Source organism: Cupressus sempervirens, chromosome 3 (genome assembly GCF_028749045.1).
Source record: "Cupressus sempervirens isolate cs-2001-9-10 chromosome 3, ASM2874904v1, whole genome shotgun sequence".
NCBI lineage: Eukaryota > Viridiplantae > Streptophyta > Pinopsida > Cupressales > Cupressaceae > Cupressus > Cupressus sempervirens.
In genome coordinates, this window is record NC_143120.1 from 379,669,727 (window position 1) to 379,696,223 (window position 26,497).

At 34.4% G+C, this 26,497-nt stretch overlaps 1 long non-coding RNA gene across 1 annotated transcript in view; it reads right to left on the minus strand.

Moving 5' to 3' along the window:
- The window catches only part of LOC149566590 (uncharacterized), an 81,948-nt gene that overhangs the window by 15,468 nt on the left and 39,983 nt on the right, over nt 1-26,497 (minus strand). The window contains exons 4-8 of the long non-coding RNA XR_016362259.1: nt 24,795-24,858; nt 20,898-21,010; nt 16,998-17,089; nt 5,170-5,281; nt 4,796-4,926 (exon numbers count right to left, since the gene is read on the minus strand). This is a non-coding gene — a long non-coding RNA (uncharacterized LOC149566590). The remainder of the gene's footprint in view (nt 1-4,795; nt 4,927-5,169; nt 5,282-16,997; nt 17,090-20,897; nt 21,011-24,794; nt 24,859-26,497) is intronic.

A 26,497-nucleotide genomic window follows, 5' to 3' on the forward strand; every position in this document is an offset into this window, starting at 1 on the left:
TCTCCTAGGTACTATAGTGAGGAGGTAGTTGGTATGCCGAGTAGAGTTGCACCATTTGCGGATGAGGAGGTTGCTAAGGGGTGCCACAAAGCTCTTACAAGACTCTCCCCATTGGAAGAAATGCATGAAAAAGTGAGGGAAGAATTTGGGTTGTTTGCTTCGGGGTTAAGGCATTCTCCATTTGCACTAAAGGACCAAAATAGAATGGGAGCTATCACATGGTGGTACATGTATGGTCAACCTTTCAAGCATCTTCAACCTCTTGCAATCAAGTCCCTATCACAAGTAAGTTTTTTATTTTGTTTTGTAAATTTGTTTTAAACTTTTACGTTTACACTTGCATTTTAGAATTTAGTGTTTCACACATTCTTTAAAATTAATTTGCTTTTCATTTGTATGTTTTGGGACAACTATATAGGTTGCTAGTTCTTCTGCTGTTGAAAGGAATTGGAGTACATACTTCTTTATCCATTCAGTGAAGCACAACCGGTTGGGCTCCAAGAAAGCTAAGGACTTGGTCTTTGTCCACACCAACTTGCGTCTTTTGTCACGTAAGAATGATCATTACAAGGAAGGGGCAACAAAGCTTTGGGATGTAGCCCTTGAGTGTGCAAATTTGGATGCAACACTTCATGATCTTATTACAGTTGGAGACGGTGATGATGATAGCGTGGCACATGGTGCATCTAGCATAAGTGGAACCATGCTTGGTTCAAATAATATTTCAGCAGTTAGAGATGATGATGAGAATGTGGATTTTCTTGCGAATCCCTATGATTCAGAGGCAGACTCTAATTGATTGAATCTTTAGACTTCAATCATTAACTATGTTTTTATTTTGTTGGAATCTTGAACATGACTTATTTGAACTTATTGTTTAAAAATTAAGACTAAACACTAATGTTGGACAAGCACATATTGATATTGATATATCATATGAATTTTGAAATATCTTGAATTTTGATAAAGGGTTAAGTATCATAGATTCATAGTCATATTATCAAATGATTTGTTTTTGTATATTTCTTGCATTTTTTGCATTTCTTTGCATATATAAGTATATTTGATATTTCTTGCATTTCTTTGCATATATTATATATAAATTATATATATATATATATATACGTTTCCTCATGCATCCATATCCAAAAAAAAAAAAAATCCCGCATCTCGTATCCGCTTCCGGAATCCACTTCGGAATCCGCATCCGAATCGGTAACATAGCAAAAAAAAACGCAATGTATCACCCAACACATCTTTATCAATTAAAATGCTAAAAGTTGGCCTTAAATTTTAAATTGATAAATATGAACTATTTTAATCTATTTTTGGTTGAACTATCTTAATCTATTTTAATCTATTTTTCACAATTGTCACCATTAAAACCGCTTTGTATCAATAACCCAAGGAGGGGAAGGTGACAGAAAACTGATATGGGGGAAAGAGAGATAGCGACAAGCAACCTTTGGGATGTTGACTACGACCAAGAAAATTTTGACTTTGGAATGTTGACTATAGGGGTTGGCAAGATAGGTCTAGAGGGGCCACATTGAGACTCCACATTGATCTTCGACAACTTTGCTTATTTTCTAGCAACATTTAAAGTGGGTATAGTTTTAAAAAGTTTCTGTATAAATTATAACACTTTCCTAATGGTCAGGAAAAATAATTGTATAGCATCACAAAGCAATAGAAAAACCGACATGAAACAACAATAATGGCATTAAACCATAAGCAAAGTTTACCAGTGTCCTTTACTCGTAGCCACACACCCAAAAGGCAAAAAAAAAGGGACTACAATAAGTCCAGAAGCTTCAAAAATTTTCCATTTAATCCTAGCAATTGTGTAATCAACAGGCAATTGACATCTATGAGAACCTTTGGAGTCACAGGAATTCAAGAGAAAAATGAGGTACAAAGCAAGAATTCCTTCAATTAATCCGGAAATTGCACACACGAACCCTAATTGCCTGATGCCGTGGAAAATCTAGTCGCAGGGGCAGATAAAAAAAAGTAGGTGCGCCTATTTGACATCATTCTCGAGGGCTCTCATAAACTATTTCCAGATTTCACCCATGCCATGTTTTTGTTATTGTTCTTCTTCCCACCACAGCATGGGTTCGAGTTCTCCCTCTACAATTGAAAAATGTGAAGGATTGCTTACTCTGACAGGTGTAGCTGCACGCCATCACTATGGCATGTTTGTGATTGGCCATTCAAACACACAAAGGGAATTACAATTGCAGTGCAATAAGTTCAACTATTTTGTATTGCTGTGTACTATTTCTCTTCACGCAAACATTAAGCATCCCCATAAATAGCCCTCCCCTGCCTCCATCAACAAACCTCCATAAATATAGCCTATAAATCTTCTCAGCCCTTCACCCACAAGCAAAGATGTTTATTTTTCATGGACTAGTGCCTAAATACACATTGGAGAAGCAGGGCGTGAGCCAACCTAGGTTTCAGTGGTTTTATGCTTGCAGTCATTCATGAAGTTCTGGAATAAAGATCAGGTAAGCACAAGGTTTGGATAATCATCTGTGCCATATTTTCTGCCCTTCCCAAAATGGAAGGTGGATGGAACTGCCACTGTCGGATTTCACTCCCGCTTTGCTCTTTTTAAAGCATGCTTTCGCAAGGGATAATATCCATGGTGTTTGCTGGGAAAGTGCTGATGGCTACACCATTGAGGAGTTTCCTGCTACTCATGGAGTCAAGGGTAGATGTACGAGCAGATTCTAGAACTTTGAGGAGAGGCTTTGAGAATGAACCTGAGGTTGTTCAGTTATTTTTCGAGTTCAAAAAATAATTTTAAACCCACCAAAATTCAAAGTAACCAGTAAGAAATTAGAAATAAGTGTACATAAATATACTTTAAAAACAAATCATTTCAAACTTTAGAGTGTTAGATGACTAATATTGTAAAAATTAATACTTAGACTCTACTGAAAACATTAGTTCCCTACCTATATCTAGGTAGGGACTAATAAAGGCTTAAAAATCTGAGATCATTATCATTTGGAGGATTATTCTATATGTATATATAACAGAAGCCATTGAAATGACCAAACCATCATAAAAAATTCATGACAGGTAGTGATGACCCTCAAATCCCAGGCCTGTCCATAACTTATTCCAAAGCTCCCATTTGAGCATAGGCTGCAAGAATGCTGGCTGTGAAATTTAGCTTTGCAACTGCCAATTGCATTTGCTTGAATATAAGCACACACACATGCAATATATGCGTACATACACATACATACATATATAAACATATATCTATATACATACATACAACATGCAGGCCCATATACATATACATACATACATATTTGTGTATGTTGTGAATGCATGTTTGCCCATATATATCCATTTCTTTGAGGCATTCTCCTAAACATTGCATATTTACAAGTACATACGTATGTGTATGTGCATATATATTATATACAGATGTATATATACATACATACATATATATACTGTATACATATACATGTCTGGGTGCTCACAAACTCCAAAAAAAAACTCACTAAAACCATGGCAAGTGGCTTATTTGAAGATTCTACACAAATTGTGACATTCCATCAACAAAGCTGATGAAAAAACAATGGGCAGAATTTGGAATATCACATAACCCTACAATGAGATGACCAAAAGCCAAACTCTCTATAGCTGCTGCTCAAATCTATTCACAATAAATGAGTAGATCTAAAAATATTGGAGTTTTAGAGCTACTAGATTCTTGAGCTTGAAAGACAATTTTTACAGCCTCTTAATTTAAAATATTGGATGTCAGTTAAAATTTGTCTTCAGGTATAAGGTTAAGATTGTTGCAAACTGCCTCAAAGTTGTTTGCCCCAGTGTGAGAAACATAACAAGGAGATAGTTACTGTTAAAAGCTTGTTAAAACAAAAGTGATGCCATTTCTGATTTCCTGCCATGAAGGATGGTATTAAGCAACATGATAACATTGTGAAATATGTATTACAATATTAGGAAGCTAATCATATGAGAACTTAAAAAATAGCCCATAAAAATATGATTCGGATTTGTAAAATGAAAAAGGACGTGACTTGTGAGAGGGGAAGCTGCCAGGACAAGCGAAAGCCCTTGCTGGCTGAATCTATTAAGCAATTTAAATTCTGATTTGACAACTTTTAGATATTAATGTCCACTGGGTTCAAGAAATTTTGTTTGTTTCACCATTTTAACTTATTACAACACCACGTGCATAAATAGAATTCAGTCTGATTATAATCATAAACTATATTGAGATAATCAAAATAAATAGGATAAATGCATCATGCGAATTATGAATGGCAAAGGAGATGAATTTGTCTAGATACTGTCAAACTTCATAGCCTAAGTAAGGATTCACAGAAAAAATCCTTACCTGACTCAGGAGCACTGTGCCAGCCATACATTTGAATTATAGCTGTTTCTATGCTGGAAAAAATAAATTAGATCAATCTAAACTTAAAACAAATCTTATATACAAATTTGAAATTTAGCATTAGCTTTGGGGGGGAAATATCTCAAAATTGATCAGAAAATAAACCCTGATAAGACCTCCCAAAAAAGTCTATGCATTAATATTTAAAAATTAAAATCCTAAACAATGAGCCTATTTTAATATGACATAGAAAGAAATGTTCAACTTCAAGTGCAAAATTCCTCCAATGACATTGCTAAAAGCAATGGACAGTTAACAGCTATTTAACAAGAAAGGGCTTGTGTTAAAATAGTGCACAATGAAACACAGCAAAACATGATTTACAAATATACCACTCACATTTTGCATTATTACAGCACTCGCACTGCTTGTCATCACCAGCCTTGTTGATCTTGTGTGGAATGGTGAATGAGGAAAAATGCAATGTAAATCTGAACCCATACCCCAAACTGGTCATACAGAGCTTAAACCTAAAACAAGGCAATACAAAGATCAAGCTTTGCACTTCTCTTTAAAGGTGTAGATATCAAAATCCTAGTTATAGCAACACTGGAGCTAAGGATGGAGAATGCAGCTATAACATCATGAAAAGTAAGGGCATTCTATCTAGTGGTCAAGAGTACACAAGAATACAGTAAATTTATGTGAAAAAAAAAAGATCAATATACTTCAATACAACAGATGAACCACTTTCTTTTGATAGATAAAGGCACCTGGGACAATTTTCTTCAGAACGTAAAAGAAGCTGTCCAAAACAGAGTACGACTCTTCCCACAAAGTGAATAGCTCATTACATCAGTGAGAAAAGTTTCTTCATGAGATAACCTGCAAAATATAATCAAGGTGTTAGACTCACTTTGATGGTGTCCAAACAAATCTTCCTTCTAGAGAAACCATTCAATGCAGAATTCAAATGAGGCAGTTCCTTCTTGTAGAGAAACTAACTCAAGAGAAGAAGAGGTATATACGTTGTAGTCTTATAGATAATAGAACAATAGACATCTATTTTGTTTTGACATTTCAACAGAATTGAGAAAACAATAATACAAGAACATGAATCTCAACATATCTCAGTAAGCTAGCAGTGCCATGCCTAACTAATACCACATAGCATGATGCAATTAAAAGCTAATATGCACTTCAAATCTAATCCACACAACATAAGCTACAACAAAAAAACTATCACATTAAAAAACTTCTGATAGATGTAAGTTAGTTGTTTATTAAATGCTTCATTTGTTTTTAGTACCATGGATATTTTTCTTTTATGTTTTACGTATTTCATTAGCCTAGATATTCTATTTTATGCAAGTGTTTTATTTTCCCTTACAAAGAAACTCACATACATGTTGAAATGAATGTGTGTGTAATTGTAAGGATGAAAATTAAATACTTTTGCATCTCCATTTTGGCCTTAGTCTGATTGTGTGTCTCTGTTTAGTGTATATGTGAGTGTGTGCCACAAATTATTTGCATGCCTTGTCCATGCTTCCAAAGCTAGCATTATTGACCACTAGAGAAGTTGCAACTACATCAAAAAATTCACTTATGCTTTGTATTTTAATGGATATGTCTATAACCTGTTCCAATGCTCCCCCTTCAGCACACGCATCCAATAGACTGCTAAAGGTTGTGGAATTTGTCTTTGAATGTGTCTAGAGGATTTTTGTTAAATCTATTATATTCCGAAATCATTATAAGCCCTGAGACAGAATTTATTTCAGCCATCAAATCAAAAAGATCACATGCCTTGTGTATGCCTTCAGAGATATTCATGCCCTGTTCCAAAACTCTTGTTTTGGCACAGACAAGGAGGATGCTGGCAAGGGTTCTGAAATCTTTACACCTGCCAGCTCCATTTTCTCATTACAAAAGTCCACATGCATATGTGCCTGCATCTGATCTGTCTGTATTTTCACTGGATCTATGTTATGCATACACTTCAATCATGGATTGCCATGAGACAGCGTTTGTTTCAGATAAATCAGATTACATGCCATGACCACATTTCTTTCAAGCATCTGGGTTGAAGGATTTGACTCAAAAACTTCACAGCTGAATCGTGATAGCGATATCACAATTTGACTTCCTGTGGACAATATCTCCCACTTATTAATTGATGAGCTTAAGGGGCTTTCTAATGAATGGTTCATATGGCACCACACTTAGTGACAGTTTTACAAATGGGGTTGCAAGTTGAGTGGGTTTAACCATGCAGGAAACTATGTAATTGAGAACATTCGAGCTGGAGAAGTACTGGGATGGATGACCTCCTCAAAAGTCTAGGTGCTTCACCCTTGTGAGCATCACCTATATTCAATGAAGGTTAAGTGTTCCATTCATTCTCATGAGAGATGGGTTCGTGTGAACCAATACACGTGAAACATGAGTCAATGAGTTTGACTCAAAAACTACGCAGTTGAATCCTGATAACAATATTACAATTTTGTCGAACAGTTCACATGCCTTGTCTATGTTTCAATTTTGTAACCATGTCTACCAAGACAACTACAACTTAACTATCTTCCATAATTCCTTTATGCTTTAATCAATGTCCATACCCTATTCCAAAGCTCCCATTTTAGCACAGGCAGTTAGGATGCTGGCAAAATGTTGTATGATCTAGTTTTACACTTGACAACTGTGTTTGCTTGAATACAAGCACGCACACATGCACACATGTATGCATATGCACATATACATACACACTTTCCCATACATATACATACACACAAATGCAATACCTATGTGCATTGCATACTATGTATGTAAGCTTAGATGCACACATATATGTATTTATATGCATATATGCATAAGCATTGTATACATATGTATATATGTTGCAAACCCCAGGATTTAATTTCTATAAAAGAGAAACAAGGATTGAGAAATATAATGAAGAAAAATATAAAGATTTTTCAAAAGGATAAAATGACGGTGCCCCCCCATTTAAATCGGATTTACAAAAGTTACAATATAGTGGATTAGTTAAAAAAAGAATAGATAATAAGCATATTGGTTTGAAGATTAATGATTTATTGGTCATAGAATACTATTCCCGTCGAGTTTAAATTATTCCCAATTTAAAGAGAATGAAAAGAAAGGATTTCTGCACATCTGTTCCTTTGTATGTTACATAACAATGTCATTGTCATTGAATAAATATTTCTTTTTTTTTTTCAATATTTTTTTCTCTACCCCAAAATGGAAGGAGATTGTGGGAAAATGAAACCATCCTATCAGGTTTAGATTAATGATAAAACAATGCAAAAAAGAATACAAATATACGGAAAGAGAGGGATTTGAACCCCTGGTAAACAAAAGCCTACATAGCAGTTCCAATGCTATGCCTTGAACCGCTCAGCCATCTTTCCTACACCTTTATTTGTTGACAAAATGAAAACAAGAAGTTTTTTTCTGATTCATGCCCAAAAATGAGATAACTGACTTTTGCATAAGTCAAGTATTTTTGAATAAAGATAGACAGAAGAGTATTTTACCAAAGTTGCTTTTCTTCTTATTTCAAGATATTATTTTCTTTCATCAATCTAATATTATTCTTTTAGAATATTAAGGTTTTTATTGCCCGATCCAATTGTGAAATTAAGCCAGATCTATTGATAGATTGTATAATTATTATAGAATAATTTCCTATAATTATTAAGAATAATTCTTGGTCGGTAAGTCAATTAATGGTACAAATTGTACCATAATGACACAAATTCTATCATAATCATATGCTCAATAGATTCTATACTTGCATAATAAGTATGCACAAACACAATCAATCATCATTTTTTCATTTTATGCCAATTTGTCGTTTACTTACTCGTTTGATCATTGGGGTTGTGAGCAACTAAGCGTGAAACATAAACATTTTCTCAAATTTTTTTATTGATTGCTATCAATTTAATAAACTCTTTCAAATATTCCCAATTTTTCTTTATTCACTGTACATATTTGCGATCGTAAGGAAATTTATTATGCTATTGTGCATTGGCAAATAATTTTGTTCATGGAATCATTTCCATATGGGGAATGAAAGAAATTATCAAATTTATAAATTGACTATGCCTAGATCTAAGAGAAATAACAATTTTGTCGACAAGACTTCCAAAATTGTAGCAGATATATTATTGCAGATAATCCCAATGGCTTCAGGGGAGAAAAAGGCATTTACCTATTACAGAGATGCTGTGATTTAATTTTTTTCTTTCTACTTTTTTTATATTCTATTTATTAAAAGTTAAAATTGACGTTTAGTGAAGGTGAGTTTTATAAATAGAACCATTCTTTTTGTCATGTATCCCCGATTTATGCAACTTTAGATGATTTGATCTTCTGAGATTCTAGTATTAAGCGAAATGTTATATCTATTACACAGAGGTTAATGGTCAAATCTATATGATAGGTGCACATAAGGGAAAAAGCACTACGAGTTAAAATCGACAACACAAATGCTTCGTAATTAGGTCTTATAACCAAAGTTATATATTGTATAATATAGGTCTTATACACACAAGTAATGGGGAACATACTAAGGCTTTAGAATATTATTTCCAGGCATTAGAACGAAACCCGTCTTTACCACAAGCTCTTAATAACATGGCCTTGATCTGTCATTACATATAGCTATCTGTACTATAGAATGAATTCGTTTAGTACAAAAAAAAAGAAGAGACTTTCTACATATGCACCGTCTAAAACAACGGTTTTTTATCAGCTGTAGTCAAAAGAATACCCTCATAGGAGCCCAAATATGAATGGGTAAATATAGCTTGGATAGTCCATGGATAAAATGCAAATGCTATACAGATGTGCATACATACATATATCTATGTATGTAAGCATGAATGCACATAGTATACACAAGCATAATATTCATAAATACATGCATGTGCATATGTAAATGTATTTTTGTTATTATTTTTATTCTTATTATTATGCCAAAGGTATATTAGACTCACATACGGATGTGAAACCTCATTAAAACAATAGAACCATTTATTTGACATGTTTGTGACACTTCAATGTATGAAAATTATAAAAATCAGTTTAGCATTGTTTTTTATTTTATATTATATTTATTACTACTATTTAGTATGTTGATATTCATAATAATAAATACTTGTAAAATCAAAAAAATAACTACATTGTTCTAAATATATGTAATATAGTAAGATGGTAGTATTATAATAGATTATAAAATATATTGTTAGTTGTGGGCTAAGTTGCCAGTGCGGATTTGGGTTCGAGATTCGGATTTAAAATTCATTCCAGTATTTTTGGTGGTCGGTCTGAATTCGTTTTGAGTTTGTCCGTGGTAAAAACAATGTTTAAATGACAAAAACATGTGCATGTTGGTATGTAGCGGCAAATAAGTTCATACTCATATGTAGCGGCAAATAAGTTCACTCATATGTAGCGGCAAATAAGTTCATACCCCACGATGCTAATAAGAAAAATATCACACCATGTATTAATGATTTAGTCCAAATAAAATATGTTTTACCTTTTTGGCCTTTTCAGTGGTCTATTTTACATTGGCAGGTTGGATTGACTAAAATAGACCAAAACAAACTTTTAAGTCAATTTTTTTTTTCAAAAAATAAAAGAAAAAATGGCCAAATTCGTGCCAGGTTCATCTGACAAAACTTAGCAAGACTTTGAAGGTAATTAGGAAGACTTTGGAGGTCTGCATAAGACTTTTGCAAGAATATGATAAGGACTAGACTTTTGGATGAACTGGACCAGACTTTGGGGTTGCCAGGAAAGAATTTGATAAAATAGCGGCTAGCCTATGGGAGGGGTGGTGATGTCAAGCTGTGACAGTGGAGTTGCTGAGTGTGTAAAAGCGCAGGGTGGTCGAGGAAGAGATGCTTCCAGGACAGGTCATGCAGGGCGTGGTTGAGGAAGGAATGCTGGCCAAACTGCCAGGTGTGATGTTTCCAGTTTTTATGTTTTGTCATTGAATTTTGGTACTGGGCTGTTGCTTCTTATTCTCTGTTCTTCAATGGTTGCAATCTGTAGTATGCACACCCATCGTTTTGGATGTTTGGAACTCCAATGTGTTTTGGGGAGGGTGTTGGAGTGATAATTGTAGTGATAATATTGCAGGGGGCTGATTAGTAGGGTGTGTAGTGCTGTATACATAAAATCTACACTTTTGGAAGACTTTTTTAATCTTAAGTATTTAATAACTTTGTATTCTTAATAATAAATAAAAATATTTTACTGACAAAAAATTATTAATGATAACGCAATCTTAATATATTTTTATTCTCAAAATATAAAAATATAATGCTTTGTAGTGGAAATATTATATATAAAAATAAAAATAAAAAGAATAAACTAAAACTGTTTCTGTCAACTGTCCTCCAGCTGTTTTTGACAGGCAGGGGCCCTTCAAAACCTGCTTTAAACTTAATAAAAAACAAGACAATATTAAAACATGACAATATAATCGTATCATAAAATATTCATGCCTCTCCACACATCCCATCCCATCCTATTTTGCCACCTCTCCTAACACCCATATAAGAAGTCAACACAAAATCTCCCCCACAACCCACATATCAGATTTTGGAAAAGGCTAAGTGGGCATCTGGCAAATTGGGCAGGGCTGCCTTAGCGTGTATGGTGGAGGACAGTTCAAACAATCCATTTGTTTTCCTGTGTTCTTGTGAACAGATAGGGAAGAGAAATCAATAAAAGAGGCTCTTAACTTTAGTTACAGTCATGGTATGGGTGATGCACAACTGCCTCCTGGATTCACATTCCATCCCACTGATGAAGAGCTCATAACACATTATCTCATGAGAAAGGTTTTAGACAGCAGTTTCATAGGAAGGGGCATTGCTGAAGTGGAACTCAACAAGTGTGAGCCTTGGGACCTCCCTGGTATGTTCAATTCCCTTATTTATTGTTCACTGTGCGTATAATCCCACACACCCATTTGATCTCGAATGATGATATGTACCAAATGCTGGGTGTCTGTGCTGAGTGCTCCAAAACCATCCATTTCGTGCCTTCATCTGTACACAATGTCTTTCTAGTTTCTTTCTACTCGCACGCCCATTTCATTTCATATGATATCTGAAAATTGTGTCACTCTAAGCTCTCAACTGTTTCCTCTTGATTGATCATCTCATAACTGCTGAATGAGAGCTTTGGGATAAGCTATAGGCATCCATCAAAGCATAAAAGATTTTTTCATATGGTGTAGATGAAGTAGTAGCATTTGCCTTGGGAGACATGCTTGCAAAATGGAAGCATAGATAAGTCATGTGAACTGTTTGACAGGATGCCTGAACATAATGTGGTCATCAAATGACATGGTTGCTGGATATGCACAAAATAGATAGATTGAGAGAATATATTTGTTTAAGTTGCAACTGCCCTGGTAGACATGCATGCAAAATGTGGAATCATAGGTAAGGCATTTGAACTGTTTTATTGACTGCCTCCATGAAGTGTCATCTAATGGCAAGCCAATATTGCAGGATATGCATATTGATTTCTGGAAAATATCTGCACATACACACACACACACACACATGTATGCACATATGCATGTGTATATTTATATCAGAGAAAATGAGTTAAATACATGTGCTTTGCCAACATCCTCTCGTCTGTGCCAAAATGGAACTTTTGGAATGAGTTATAGACATCTCTCAAAGCATAAATGATAGAGAACTATTGTTGGATGTTGTTGCCATTAGCTTGGTGGACATGCATGCAAAATGTGGAATCATAGTCTGCCTCTGCACAGTATAGCATGGTATAGTTAGTACTATTACTACTACTACCACTACTACTGACTAACCTAGCCTCCTGCTGCTCCTGCTGGCAACTAAAGTATCGTATGTAAGCCACTTCTACTACACAGTGTATACAAGACCCTTCCTTTTCCTTTTCCTTTTCCCTTTCTTTCTTCTCCACTGAAAAAGATCACTGCAGAAACATAGATCACAAGGGCACAGCAAAAGACAAAATATATATCCACTCTTGAATCATAAATGAATGAATGAAGGGAAAAACTAGGTGGCAGCATAAGTTATAACACAATCAATCAAAATTCAATGACTTTTAATTCCTGTTCCATTCCCCCAACTCAATAAAAGCTTCCATTGTGTAGCCCCCTGGTTTCTCTTTATCATTGATTTGTGTGTGTGCAAAAAGGAGAGATAGAAGAGCCTGCGGTCAGAACAGCACATCAAATCCGTGTACAGCAATGAACTGCACTGGTCAGTGCCTGGTCATTCATGACTGTTTATATTCTTACCCAGCTTGGAAAAATCCCAGCTATTTCTCATCAAATCCCACCTAGCTTTATACATCAAAAACTCACAAACCAGGAAAACAAAAACCATAATCAGGGTCAGCAGATATACTAATTACTAAATGAATGCCATGGGAATGGGCGTGTTGTACAGTTGGGGCAGAGAATTCTGATTGTGCTGCAACTTAATGCCGACTGGAAGTGAATACCGAAAAGATTGGTGCCACAAATTGTGCTGCTCAAATGCGACAAGGGTTACAGTGTTCTTAGGGTGTCATTGGTGGTGTTTTTGCACAGATTTTCTACAGTTTCAAGCAATTTCATTTTCAAATGAAATCAGGTTTCAAACAATTTCATTTTCAAATCACATAAACTAGGTTTCAAGCAATTACATTTTCAAATCACATAAACTTGAAGCAGTACACATCCTTACCCATGTAGTGTAGATCATATGTGGGCTTGCAGTGTTGAGATTGCTGGCAGAGATTGTGGAATTTAGCTTCGCATAAACTGGAAGAATGCTGGCAGAGATTGTGGAATTAAGCTTCACATCTACCAATTACATTTGCTTGAATATAATTATAAACACAAAAATTATATATACATGTGCACACATATACGTATATATTTATGTGTGTATGTATACATCAATGCAACACACATGCCCATATAAATCTACATACATACATGTGATTGTAGTGCATTCATGTATCCACATAAATATCCCAATTTGTGCATATCCTACAATTATGGCATGCTATAAAACAACATTTCTTTGAGGCATTCCATTAAAAATGGTATACATCCATGTACACACACAGCTATATACATACATATAGATATTATATATGTACATACATAAAAAAAATGCATACATACACACATGCATACATGCCATGTGTATTCTTCCACAACTTGCATACATGTCCACCAGGCTAGTGGCAGCTGCAACATGTAACAAAATCTTTATTATTTATGCTTTGAGGGACATCCATACTCAAACTAAAGCTCGCATTTTGGCACAAATAGCGAGGATGCTGCCAAATGTTGTGAAATATTTAGACCTCCCAACTCATTTTCTCCAATATAGATCTAACTTGGTTGCATGGGTACGCATACCCAAGTACCGGGTACACATACCCCAAGTACCAAGTACTCATTGGAGAGCTAAGTCACAAGGTTCGAGTTCGAAATCGAGTTCGCCAACTATAAAATTCGGATGAAGTTCGACAGTGTGAAAAATTCGAAAAAAAAATCGACATTAAATTCGCCCTATATAAATTTAATATTTTAAAATATAAATAATATCTATAAAATATAAAAATAGTTTAACGTTTATAAAATATAAACCATAGAAAAAAACTTTATATAAAGAAACATAAAATTTATAAATACTATAAGTATTAATAACATTTATTAAATTAAAATGAATTGTAATAATTTTCTAACTTTTATAAGTAAAAAAATATTAATTAAAAATTTATATTTTTTAATCTAATATATTCTTTATTTACTATCTAAATAAATATACTAAAATATTACATCTTGAATATCAAATATTTTTATTGAAAAGAAATAAAAAGTATTAATAATAAAGTTATTGAAGTGTAAATGCTAAGTTTTAGTAAAAACAAATAAAATTTAATAATAGTAATATTTGATTTTTTTAAAACTCTATTACAAAAATTAGAAAATAAACATCCTTCAAAACTTTAAAAAACTACATACATCTCGATCGTGATAAAATTTTTGAGAAAAAAACTTTAAAAAAATGGTCCGATTGAAACGGAAAGGCCCAGTGGTGGGTGCGCAAAGATGCAAATGCCTTACGGGATGAGCTTTGTAGGCAAATGATATTAAGCCTTTAAGCCTTTGCGGGGATAGGTTTGGCAGATGCTAGTGGTAAAGAAAATCGAATGGCTGGTGAGAACCGTCGGAATGCCCACTTCTAGATTTCGCTGTTGAACCAACCCTCCTTTCGGACTTGTATAGATTTGCAGATTCACGCACTACTGAAACCAGTGGATCAAAAACCTCAACGTAAATACTTAAAAATTGCTTAACAAAAGAAAGTGGCGGACTGCTATGCGAATTTGACACGCATTTTTTCGAATTTTCTAGCTTTTTAAATTGTTCGCCGAATTTCGAACTCCATGCTAGAAGTCCGGCGAACCTTGTGACATAGTTGGAGAGCATCATAGCTAAGGACTTTAATTAAGATTTCTGATTTTGTTTAAGTTTCTTGTTTTCGCATCAGCCTGTTGTTTATCAAGCTTAATTCAATACGTAATAAGTTTGAAACTTTGATACAATACTGATTAACAGAAAAGTCTATCACTCGTAGAACTCATAGAGTGCAAGTACCCAAGTATCCGTACACAAGTACCAGGTACGCATACCCCAAGTACCAAGTACTCATAGGAGAGTATCATAGCTAAGGACCTTCATTAAGATTTCTGATTTTGTTTCAGTTTTTTGTTTTCGCATCAGCCTGTTGTTTATCAAGCTTAATTGAATACGTAATCAGTTTGAAACATTTATACACTACTGATTAACAGTAAACTTTATCACTCGTAGAACTCGTAGAGTACGAGGTGGTCTAAAAGTGTCATTTTAAAACATTTGGTGTTCATCCCATTTTCATGAATGCATGTTTGCCCATATTTATCCACTCTTTTGAGGCATTTGGTTAAACATGATATGCATATATTTACAGGTACATATATAAATACACATATGCATACACACATCAATAAATACATATGTACATACATACACATATATGCATGCATGCATACATACATACATATACATATATGCTTACATACATACATTATACATGTGTGTGTACATACTACATACATATACTAAATCCAAAAAAAACGTCACTGAAAACATGGCAAGTGGTACACAAACTCTGTCATGCTATCAACAAAGCCGATGAGAAAATAATGGGTAGAATTTGGACTATAACATAAGTTCATAACCCTACCAAAGCAGAATTATTTTTAAAATGAGATGAACCAAGGCCTATCTCTCTAGAGCTGCTGCTCAAATCTATTTCCAATAAATGAGAAGTAGATCTAAAAATATTGGAGTTCTAGAGCTACTAGATTCTTGAGCTCGAGAGAGAATTTTTGGAACCTCTGAATGAAAATATGGATGTCAGTCAAAATTTGTCTTCAGGCCAGAGGTTAAGATTGTTGCACACTGACAGAAAGTTGTTTGCCCCAGTATGAGAAATATAACAAGGTGTTAGTTACTGTTAAAAGATTGTTAAAAAAGGTGATGCCATTTGTGGTTTCTTGCCATGAAGGATGGTATAAAGCAACGTGATAGTAGTAGCAGTAATATTAAATATTGTGAAATATATATTCCAATATTATGAAGCTAATCATATGAAAACTTAAAAAATAGAACATAAAGCTATGCTTCTGATTTGTAAAATGAAAAAGAAGGTGACTACTGATACAAATTATGAATGTCAAAGAAGAGGAATTTGTTTAGATAATGTCAAACTTCATAGCCTAAGTAAGGATTCACAAAACAATCCTTACATGTCACTCAGGAGCGCTGTGCCAGCTGTACTATTTCAGAGTTCCTATTCTAAGCAGCACGACCATAACCCTAACAACATCCAAAAAAAAAAGTTTGAATTGTGGCTCTTTCTGTGTTGCAAAAAAGAACCAAGATAAACCTAAATTTGAAATAAAAAGTATACACAATTTACTACTTTTTATCTTGGAAGAGTATCTCAAAACGGAGACAGATAATAAACACTGATTAAACACAAAACAATGTCTCCATTAATTGACAATAGCATGTGAATCGATGTCCACTCAAAAAGCAAAATTCCTGTGTCATAAGAAAAGGGCTTACATTAAAGAAAGGGCCAACAGTGAAAATTCCTCCAGCGAAACAGATAAACGACAATGGAGGGTTAACAGCTCAATTGTGTCGTAAAGAAAGGTTTTGAATTGAAAGAGCGAACATTGAAACAGCTGGCTAATCTCCAGACAAAATGCAATAGAGACAAAAAAAAACTTTTTTTTTCCAGATTCACAAAAACATAGTGATTTTTTTCCAAATTTTTTGGTGTTCAGGAAAACCAATGAATTATCATCTCCATTGACCAATTCATCTCGGCCGATGATAATTCATTTGACAGAAAACCAAGATGAAAGACATCCACAGCAACCAATTTCCTTCAGAAGATAGAAGTTACCAGGGAAAATTTTCTTCACAAAATTAAATAACCTGTTAAACACAACGGAGAAAGACTCAACCCAGAATGTGAGCAATTCATTGCATCACCTACGCTGAGATTCTTCATGAGGAGGTAAAGTGACCTGCAAAATATTGTAAAGGTGTCAGGCTCACTTTGACAGTGTCCAAACAAAAGCTTCCATCAGAAAAACAATTCAATGCTGGCTGGATTCAAATAAACAATCACTTCTGGCAGGGAAACTAACTCTTCAGAAGAAAAAGCAAATAGAACAACGTCGTTTTATAGAAACTTCAACAAAAATGAGAATGTTAAACAATGATCTAACGCAAACTTCAAGAGATCTTAGTAACACGTTTGCCTCATCGTTCCAGCTTATTCCCTTTGGTTCTATAGAGTTGGGGATATTTTTGTCAATTTTTAAAATGTCGGTGATACTCTGTTCTTCTGTGTAATAGTTTTATTATATTACTTAGTTTAGCTCAAAGAAAATCGCCTGTTTTCAGTGTCTTCCCCTTAAGTTATGATGACATCAAGTGCAGAGAGCATGCACTCTAAGTATAGCAGCTGGGTAAAGCCACGTAGAAGATAGTAATATAGAGAAAGATCTGGAATTTTGCTTCTGTAAATTTTCCATGGACCAGGTCAGCAAAGAATTGAACATAACACCAAGCATAAAACTTTTTGCAATTCAAACAGTAGATTTTCCTCCTAGAAATGACTAAATAGTTTTAGACTCACTAGGAATCAAACTTGGCAACTTCTCCCAAACTTCTTTTCATTTGACTGTTCCGTTTTACATCTCACTGACCTTTTCACAAGACATTGTAAATTAAAATTCCTAAGTCAGCCTATTGCAAATTTGATTTGATTTGTGCGCTATGTTGTATTTAAAGACATTCATTAAAGTTCACCCTAGATGCTGGACTGACCAATAAAATAGAGCGTTATAAGCTCAGTGCATCAGCCTCAATCATCTTTGATCCATTACATTCTTACTTGCTGTCCTTCCATAGCCATTATGTTGATCAAACTCGGAGTGTTTTTTTAAAGACATTCATTCATTTGAAATCATGCTAGAAAGAGGATTAACCTAGAAATCATTAGAGTATTTGAAGAATATTTATCATAGAGCATTAATACACCATAACATCAGCCATTGCAAGCTTGCTGCTTGTCTTCAACCATTGTTCCAAAGCCAAATAATCGATCCAATTAAGGTGGCTGACTAAGAACGTAACCCTCATGATTTATTACATGCCCCGAAAGTGATTGTAAACACTGCGATTTCCATACAAAATTCAAAGTTAAAATGATAGAGGTGAGCAATTCCAGTAGTTAAAATTCTCCCAAATCATTTTTGCTACCTTCAATTCATATGCATACATCAAATAAAGTTTCACAATTGTGAAGGTCAGTTCTCTACTTGTATAGATGAACCAGAGCAAAGTTAACTCGGTTCAAAGGATCTAAGAAAATCATCTAACAACCTCAAGTACAGTTCAAAATTCAAATCAACATAAAAAATTCAGTTTTGGTCTGCACTCCCATAGGTAAACTTTCAGTTTGAATGTACTAAGGAAATCAACTTAACAAGCCCTAAAAATCCAGCATTGTGAATGATATATTCCTTGCTTATTTAATTAAGGCATTTATTTAATAAACACTCACCTAAATAGCATAGACATTTATGTAACTGGTTTATTTTCCCTTGCAAACACACATTCATATAAGTGCACAGCCACTTAAGTGAGATAAAGATTAAACGTTCAAATACATTCCACATTTAAATTTAGTGTTTAATTCACAGATCATATATCTAAATTGGTTGCTTTTTCCAATGCTTTATTCATTTAATTATCCTATAGAAATTTCATTTTATGCTCTATTTATTTGATTAGCCTAGATATTTTTATTTTATACAAGCAGTTTATTTTTCCTTACAATTGTATGCAAATATTATCCAAAGGAATGTGTGTAAAAATAAATAATCTTTCATCTCCATTTTGAACTCAGTTTGATATGTGTATCTGTGCACATGTAAGCATGTGCCTCAAATAATTCACAGGCCCTGTCTATGCTTCCACAGTTTGCATTAGTCTACCAAGGCAATTTGAACTTCAACATCTCGCAAAATTCTTCTATCCTTTGTACTTTGATGGATGTCTATAACCTGTTCCGAAGCTCCCATTTCAACATAGGAAGGCTAGATGCTGGTAAAGGTTGCCGTGTTTGCCTTTGAGATCAAATATCTTGTAATCGTGACATGTCATCAGACTGCATTTCTTTCAGGCAATCAGTCAAAGAGTTCCCATGCCTTCTGTATGCTTCCACATTTTGCATCCATATATGTATGAATGCACATATATATGCATACAACATTTATGCCCATATAAATATACATATAATATACATGCATATGTGTGTATATATTGTACATACATGTTTGCACATATATATCCACGAGATTCTATTTAACACGAGATACATGCAAGCATGCATATACACACATACATATATACATACATACATGTTTGCACATATATAACTTTGTACATATATGCATAAATAATAATAATGCTATCCATCTTGACCACTGAGGACAACAAGATCTGAGATCAACAGCCCTGCCCACCTGCCTGCCCTGTCAATCTCTAGTAGCACTGGTTACAAACTCCCAACAGCAATCATAAAAATGATAATAATAACATCAAACAGTGCGCTTTCTCAGAAGAAGATCCTTATCCTGCTCTATTGTTTCTTCATCGTCTTCTTCTTCTCCATGCCTTTTTCATCATCACAAGAACAGCCGTGCAGTCAATGCCCAAAAATATTCCTTCCTCTCATGCAATCACCCCATGCCTATCCAGGCTTGAAAGAAAATCCATGCAGGAATAGCATGCATACCCCTTGAAACCACAAAACATATGTGCAAAAGCACCATCAATTACACACGAAGAACACTGTAACCCTCGTCGCATTTGAGCAGCAAAATTTGTGGCACCAATCTTTTCGGGATGACTTCCTGACAGCACTCAGTTGCAGCACAAACACAACCACCTAGCCCATCTGTACAACACGCCCATTCCATGGCATTCATATATTCATTTAGTATATCCTCTGACCCTGAGCCACACACCAAATAAAAATGTACGTCCACAATGTATATATACCAAAAAAGCATATACATGCCCCATCCTATAGGCCTCTGCCCGTTCTCTTCACTCCCTTCAACTCCAGCTGTTGTTTGTGATCCATTCTCTCAGCATCTTATACAACAGTTTGCCAAAAAAGTAGAATAAAAATCATTTTTATCAACAAATCGGGGATTTGGTTGCACCCGAATATAACTGTATTCTATAATTCATGTTCGTCCACCTGCAAAATCCAAAATTTCCACAGCTGAATGGTCATTGATATCCAATATTGCAAATGCTCTAATACCATTTCATAATTCCACTAAAACAAGATTGGCATCCCACCCTTAAATCCATCCAGTCTTTGGAAATAGCATTCATGAACCAGTTTCCTAAATTAAACTTATGGTCTCCCTATGTTCCCATACAACATATAGCATGTTCCCTCACTGAGATTTGGTTATTTTTTCCAGAACGTTTCGTGGAAAAGCCAAATTGCAAGGGATGAGCATTATATATTGACTGATCACTCTTTAATTCTTACAAAAATGACCTTGCCATTGATGCCAAAATATATTTAGACAAGTATGGCTATGATTCAAGGACATATTATTATCTGTAACATCAATTTCTCAGAATCAATTGTAGACAGTTATGTTTATATCCAGCAAGGGATACCATCTAAACTACAAAATTTGTGAGGCATTTTGCACGTAAACATATTGGTAGAGTAAAATAATGCTCAACTCCACTAAACATAAAACATGGTCCAAAATGTCTTGCTTTGCCAAGTACCTAAATCAGTCGCTTCTTGGGCTGCTTTGCTAAGTATTCAAGAGAACCACAAAGCTCTAGTAGAAAGTATCCTCTATTTACAATGGTCGACCCTGGATCGCTAGCTGTTTTCTCTGCAGCCAAGATCATTGATTTAGTTTTCTTTGAAACATGAGACCTTTTTGGTTGGCATTCGGAACTGCATTTTCAAAAATTGGATTTGCTGAAAACACTTCAAAAACTTTCAAGAGAATTAAATTGATTTTATAAAGCCAAATTATGCAACCTTTGTTGGCATCTTCCCCCCATGCCAAAATGGGAGCTCTAGAGTAGGTCATGGACATCCATCAAAGTATGATGAAAAGACTATTATCGTCAAATAATTTTTATTGTTGCAAATGCAATGATAGATACATATGCAAAATACAGAAGAATAGACAAGGCACATTATTCTTGCTTTAAAGTGATGTCATCTCATCAAAATCCATGATTGTGGGATATGCAGTAAATTAAATATATTAAATATATGTTGTTCAAACTTGTAAAATAATAGAATTGGTAATGGTAGCTGTTAGATACATATCCAAAATACAGAAGAACAGAAAAGGCACATTATTCTTGCTTTAAAGTGATGTCATCTAATGGAAATCCATGATTGTGGGATATGCAGTAAATGTATATATTAAATATCCGTTGTTCAAAGTTGTAAAAAACTGGAATTGGTAATGGTCAAGGTCACCAGGAGACGGGGAGACTTTGAGGTCTCCGGTACTGGTACTGGTACCGGTACGGCAATTTTTCAAATAGGAGACGGGGGTACTTGGAGACAGCAATTTTTTTTTTTTTTTTTTTAAATAAATTTTTAATAGTTTAAACTTAAAGAGTCTAATACTAAAAGTAAATACAAAATTTCAAATTTTCAAAATAGTAATACCGTAAGACTAAAAGACTAAAGTAAATAATAAATTAATAATACTAGTGTTGTCACATTAAAAATTAAAATAGATTCATAGAGTCAAACTGTCAAAGATTATAATAATAATAAGCGGTCAGATACATAAGTACATTACTGAAATAGATTTTAAAACCTGACAAATTGGCATTGCTACAAAAAATTTGTGAAAATTATTGAATTATTCAACATTGATGCATGCATAGAGACACACTTAGGATTTCTATTTTCTAACTAAGAGTTAGGATTGCTTAGTTTAAAAGGGAGTAAATCATTTTGTAATAGTGTTTTTTTTCCAGTTACACAGATTCAACTAACAAAGATTCCTATATTGGTACTAGGATATTGCCAACAGCAGATAAACAGGTACGAATAACAAATACGACTTATACATCAAACTGAAACATGATATCCTCTTGAAAAAACAGAAATATGGGACCAAATACATTCATGTTAACATACATAAAACCTCTAGTCTATCACTGTTATCGCTGAGTCTTTATCAGCAAATAGATGCTTGGTTTTCATGAGTAATAATACTATTATCAAGCATTTGCATATCAGATTTTTGTAACATACATAATACTATCTTCTAATGCACTAACAACAGTTTTTGCACACTAATTTCTCAGCCGCATAAATTTATGTGATTTGGGATCTTTACTGCAATCCTGTACAGCTTCCAATATGTTGTCTTAGACTTGTATCGTGTTCCTGTAGGTGACGTACATCACCAAGCAGTTGTTACGGAATTCATATAGTACCTTAGATTTTTGCATTAAAAACATTTAAATGAGGGCTAAAATATATAAAATTATTTAATATTATATTTTACATTTATATTTTATCAGGAGACTTCGAGGGGACTTCACTTTTTGGATTAGGAGACGGGGAGACTTCAGGAGACTTCGTCATGAAGTCTCCAACCTTTTTTGAGGTCTCCGGAGACGCGAAAAGTCTCCGAGACGCGTCTCGGTCTCCGAGACGCCACTTTTAGGGGGGAGACGGGTCTCCTGGTAACCATGGTAATGGTAGCTGTAAGGAAACATTTCACTACTTTTTTAGCCTGCTTCTAAGTTGTGGTAAAATGGCACCTTGGGAACACGGTATGGACATCAAGCAAAGCATAGAGGTTAATGGTGGAAGTCTCCCTCTCCAACCAGCAGAATCCTATCAAATCTGCAACTGTGCATCAAGATGGTCTAAAATGGGAAGATCTCTGTAGAAATTTGGTGCATAAAGAACCTATAGTCAGCTCATATTTAAACCAATATCTAGATTCTAGAATGTCCCCACACAGGACAAAGCGATTCTCCACATCTCAACAAAATTAACATCTAGATTCTAGAATAAATTTTTATGGTCCAACATTCTCAAAACCAACAAATATTTTGCAAAAAAAATAAAACTATTGACTACAACAGTCTGAATCGAATTGTCCTAATTGACAACACTATAAATCTATTCCCTTCACCCTCAAAACACCCTTAAATGTGAACAACCCTAAAATACAACCTATTATACATTGTTTGGTGCATTCACTTCCTCGAGGAAATCAAAATTACACACATCTTACATTGATTAAATCTTCGTCTCTTGTGCATTTTTTTCAAACAATTTTAGCACCTTCTGTATGCTCACATTTTGATACCTTCTCACTTAGTAGTACTTACATATTCTAATAAGATTCACTTTTTAATTGTAATTTGATGAACGTCGATACCATGTCATAGAGCTCCCATTTGGCAAATGCACTGTAAGGATGCTGCAATTATAAAGTGGGTAAAGTATATGTATTTTTGTGCTTTCTCCACTGTTTGGAGTCTTGTAAGTTGAGCATTAATTCTTTTTAGTCTAATTATTTTAGGGTTTTATTTTTTCTCTAGTTTGTATGTGGTCAATGATGACATTACTTTCAAATCAATGGCAGCTATGACTATGTGAAATGGATGGATGTAGCAATAGTAAGGCAATACTTATCTTATTTTATGGCCCCAGCGTAAAAGTCAACATGTTGATCAAACAGTCCCAACTCTTTACAGGGAGCAAACACTAGAATTGTGAATGACATGGTTTTGGCTGATGTCTCAAATTTTGCCCCATGTATCTCTTCGTTTAATTTAGGCTAGCTGTGTATTATTATTTGGATTTATATAAAGGAGGCTGCCTTCCCTGACAATAATACACATATATTCATATGCAAATACATATACAGACATATATAATACTCATAAGTATACATATAGATTATATACATATATAAAATAAATTGTGTTTCCTCATAATGGAAAAAACATAAAATGTAGCCATTGGATGGAATTAAAAAAACAAAAAATGGGTGTCATACAACGGATAATAAACAATTAAAATATTGATAATCGCAGACCAAGCCAGGGTAAAGAGAAAAAACAAAAATAGGATTTATTACAACTTCGTAAAGTTTTTGTCAAATGTAACAACTTTATCTGTAGTTGTACTACTATTTGAGAATTTATTACTTAATAAATCTAATTTTTGGACATTTAATTTGAAGCTAAACTTTCGAAAACTTGAAAAATAACCCATAAAGATATACGTCCCCTCCACTCACCTCCACATATTTAACAATATAGGCTAAATATTCCAGAGATCATAAAATGAAAAAGTAGGTGACTTGAGAAAGGGGAAGCAGCCAGGACATGGGAAAGCTGTGGCTGCCTGTATTTATTACAAAATATAATTTTATTTTTGACTAATTTTAGGTATTAAAGTCCACTGGTTAAAAGGGCTATCGCTTATTTAGCCATTTAACTTATTCTGAAGTCAAGTGCAACAAGAGAAATCAATCTCATTAAAGTAATGGAATATTTTGAGAAAATAAACTATGATAAATGCATGATGCTAATAATAAATGGCAAAGAAGATGAATTTGTTTAGATACTGTCAAACTTCATAGTCTAAGCAAGGATTCATTAGAAAATCCTTACCTTCCATTCAGGTGTGCTGTGCCAACCATGCTCTTCCAGATTCCCTGTTTTCAGCAGCACCATCCTAATAGAAATATCCAAAAAATGTCAGTGACTGTGGCCCTTCCTATGTTGGAAAAGAAAACCCTAAATTTGAATTAAAAACATACAAAAAATTGAATTGATTTTTTGGGAAAAGATCTCAAAACTCAAACAGATAATAAACACTGACTTAACACAAACAAGAATTTCTCTTTACAAAAACATGTGACAGATTCATGAAAACATGTGACATTCATGAAATATAATTTATTTTGAAGAGTTATAATTTGTAATTTTAAATGGTGATGGGTTGTCGCTCAGACTGTTGAGGGGGTGGCAAATATTTGAAAGAGTTAGTGCCTTACAGTAGGGGTTTGACAACTCCTCAGGGTTTCTGCCCTTAAACATTTTAATTAAGTGTATTCATGAGGCTCAGTTAGGACAGTAAATCCTAGCAGCATTTCACACTGGTTTTTCCCATTCTAGGTTTCCACATAAAACATTGTCTCTTCATGTGGTTTCATCTCTTTCCACATTCAGTTTCAAATTCTTTCAGATTTCAGCTTGAAGGTTGGCAGTTCAATAAGGTTTATATTGAGTAAGGGTTAATTTGTGTTCTACATTTGTGTTCTACATGTGTGTGTGTGTGTACACACACAAAGGGTATTGTGTACTTCACGTATATATTCATATCTATACAAATACATATGCATGTAAATATATACATATACACTTACGTAATTGTAAGGTTGTTTCTAACAAAATTGATAGAATTAATTAAGTTACTTAAATAATTAATCTCATCTCATTTGCATAAAGATGAATGTTCTAATCGATGTTGATTAGACCATTTTAATGTAAGAGCCAGTAATTTCCCAACTAGCTAACCCTTGGTGGTACCTCTTTACTTCATGGTGGAACATGCATAGTGGAATTCTCTATCCAGAGACTTAAGTGGCAAATCTGTAGAATGGGGTTTGGATGTCAGAGATCGGACATCAAGTTTGGAGGTGGTTCGGCAATGTCATATGGTGTGTGATAGAGGGATTGCGGGACAATACGATAGGAACAAATCTCAATGTACGGTGATCTTGTTAGGAGGCACAACGGATGCAAGCCTTGCAAGGCTGAACAACAAGGTCCCAAGATGACCCACAAGCAGACACTGGCTTCTCTAGGTTGTAATAAGAGGGGGGAGGTGGTATGAATGATGCCAAGCACGTGAAGTCAAAAAGAAATGCCTACAAGATCACAACGATGACAAAAGTCTTATGCAAGGTAGTCTTCGGTGATGGTATAACCATGATACAGCACATTGGTGTCACATAAGTCATATATAGTTTATCTCCACCAGTCATTCATCCGTAGAGATTATATGATAAATATAGAACAATAGTCCAACACAAGAATTTGAACATGCAATAGGAGTTTAATTAAGATTAATAACTTTAATTTTGTACAGCTATGGCACTTTAGATTTGCTAAAACTGAAGCCAAGGAAAACACAAAGCAAAATAGGGTGTGGGGATGAATCCCACTGAAACCACAATTTGGCAAATAGGGAAAATATTTCACTTCACAAAATGGTGAATAGAGAAGAACCCCTACTAGAGTTTGCAATACAATAAACAATTCAAGTCGCATAAAAAATAACATCCTACTGGCTGGTCATAAATACCCCT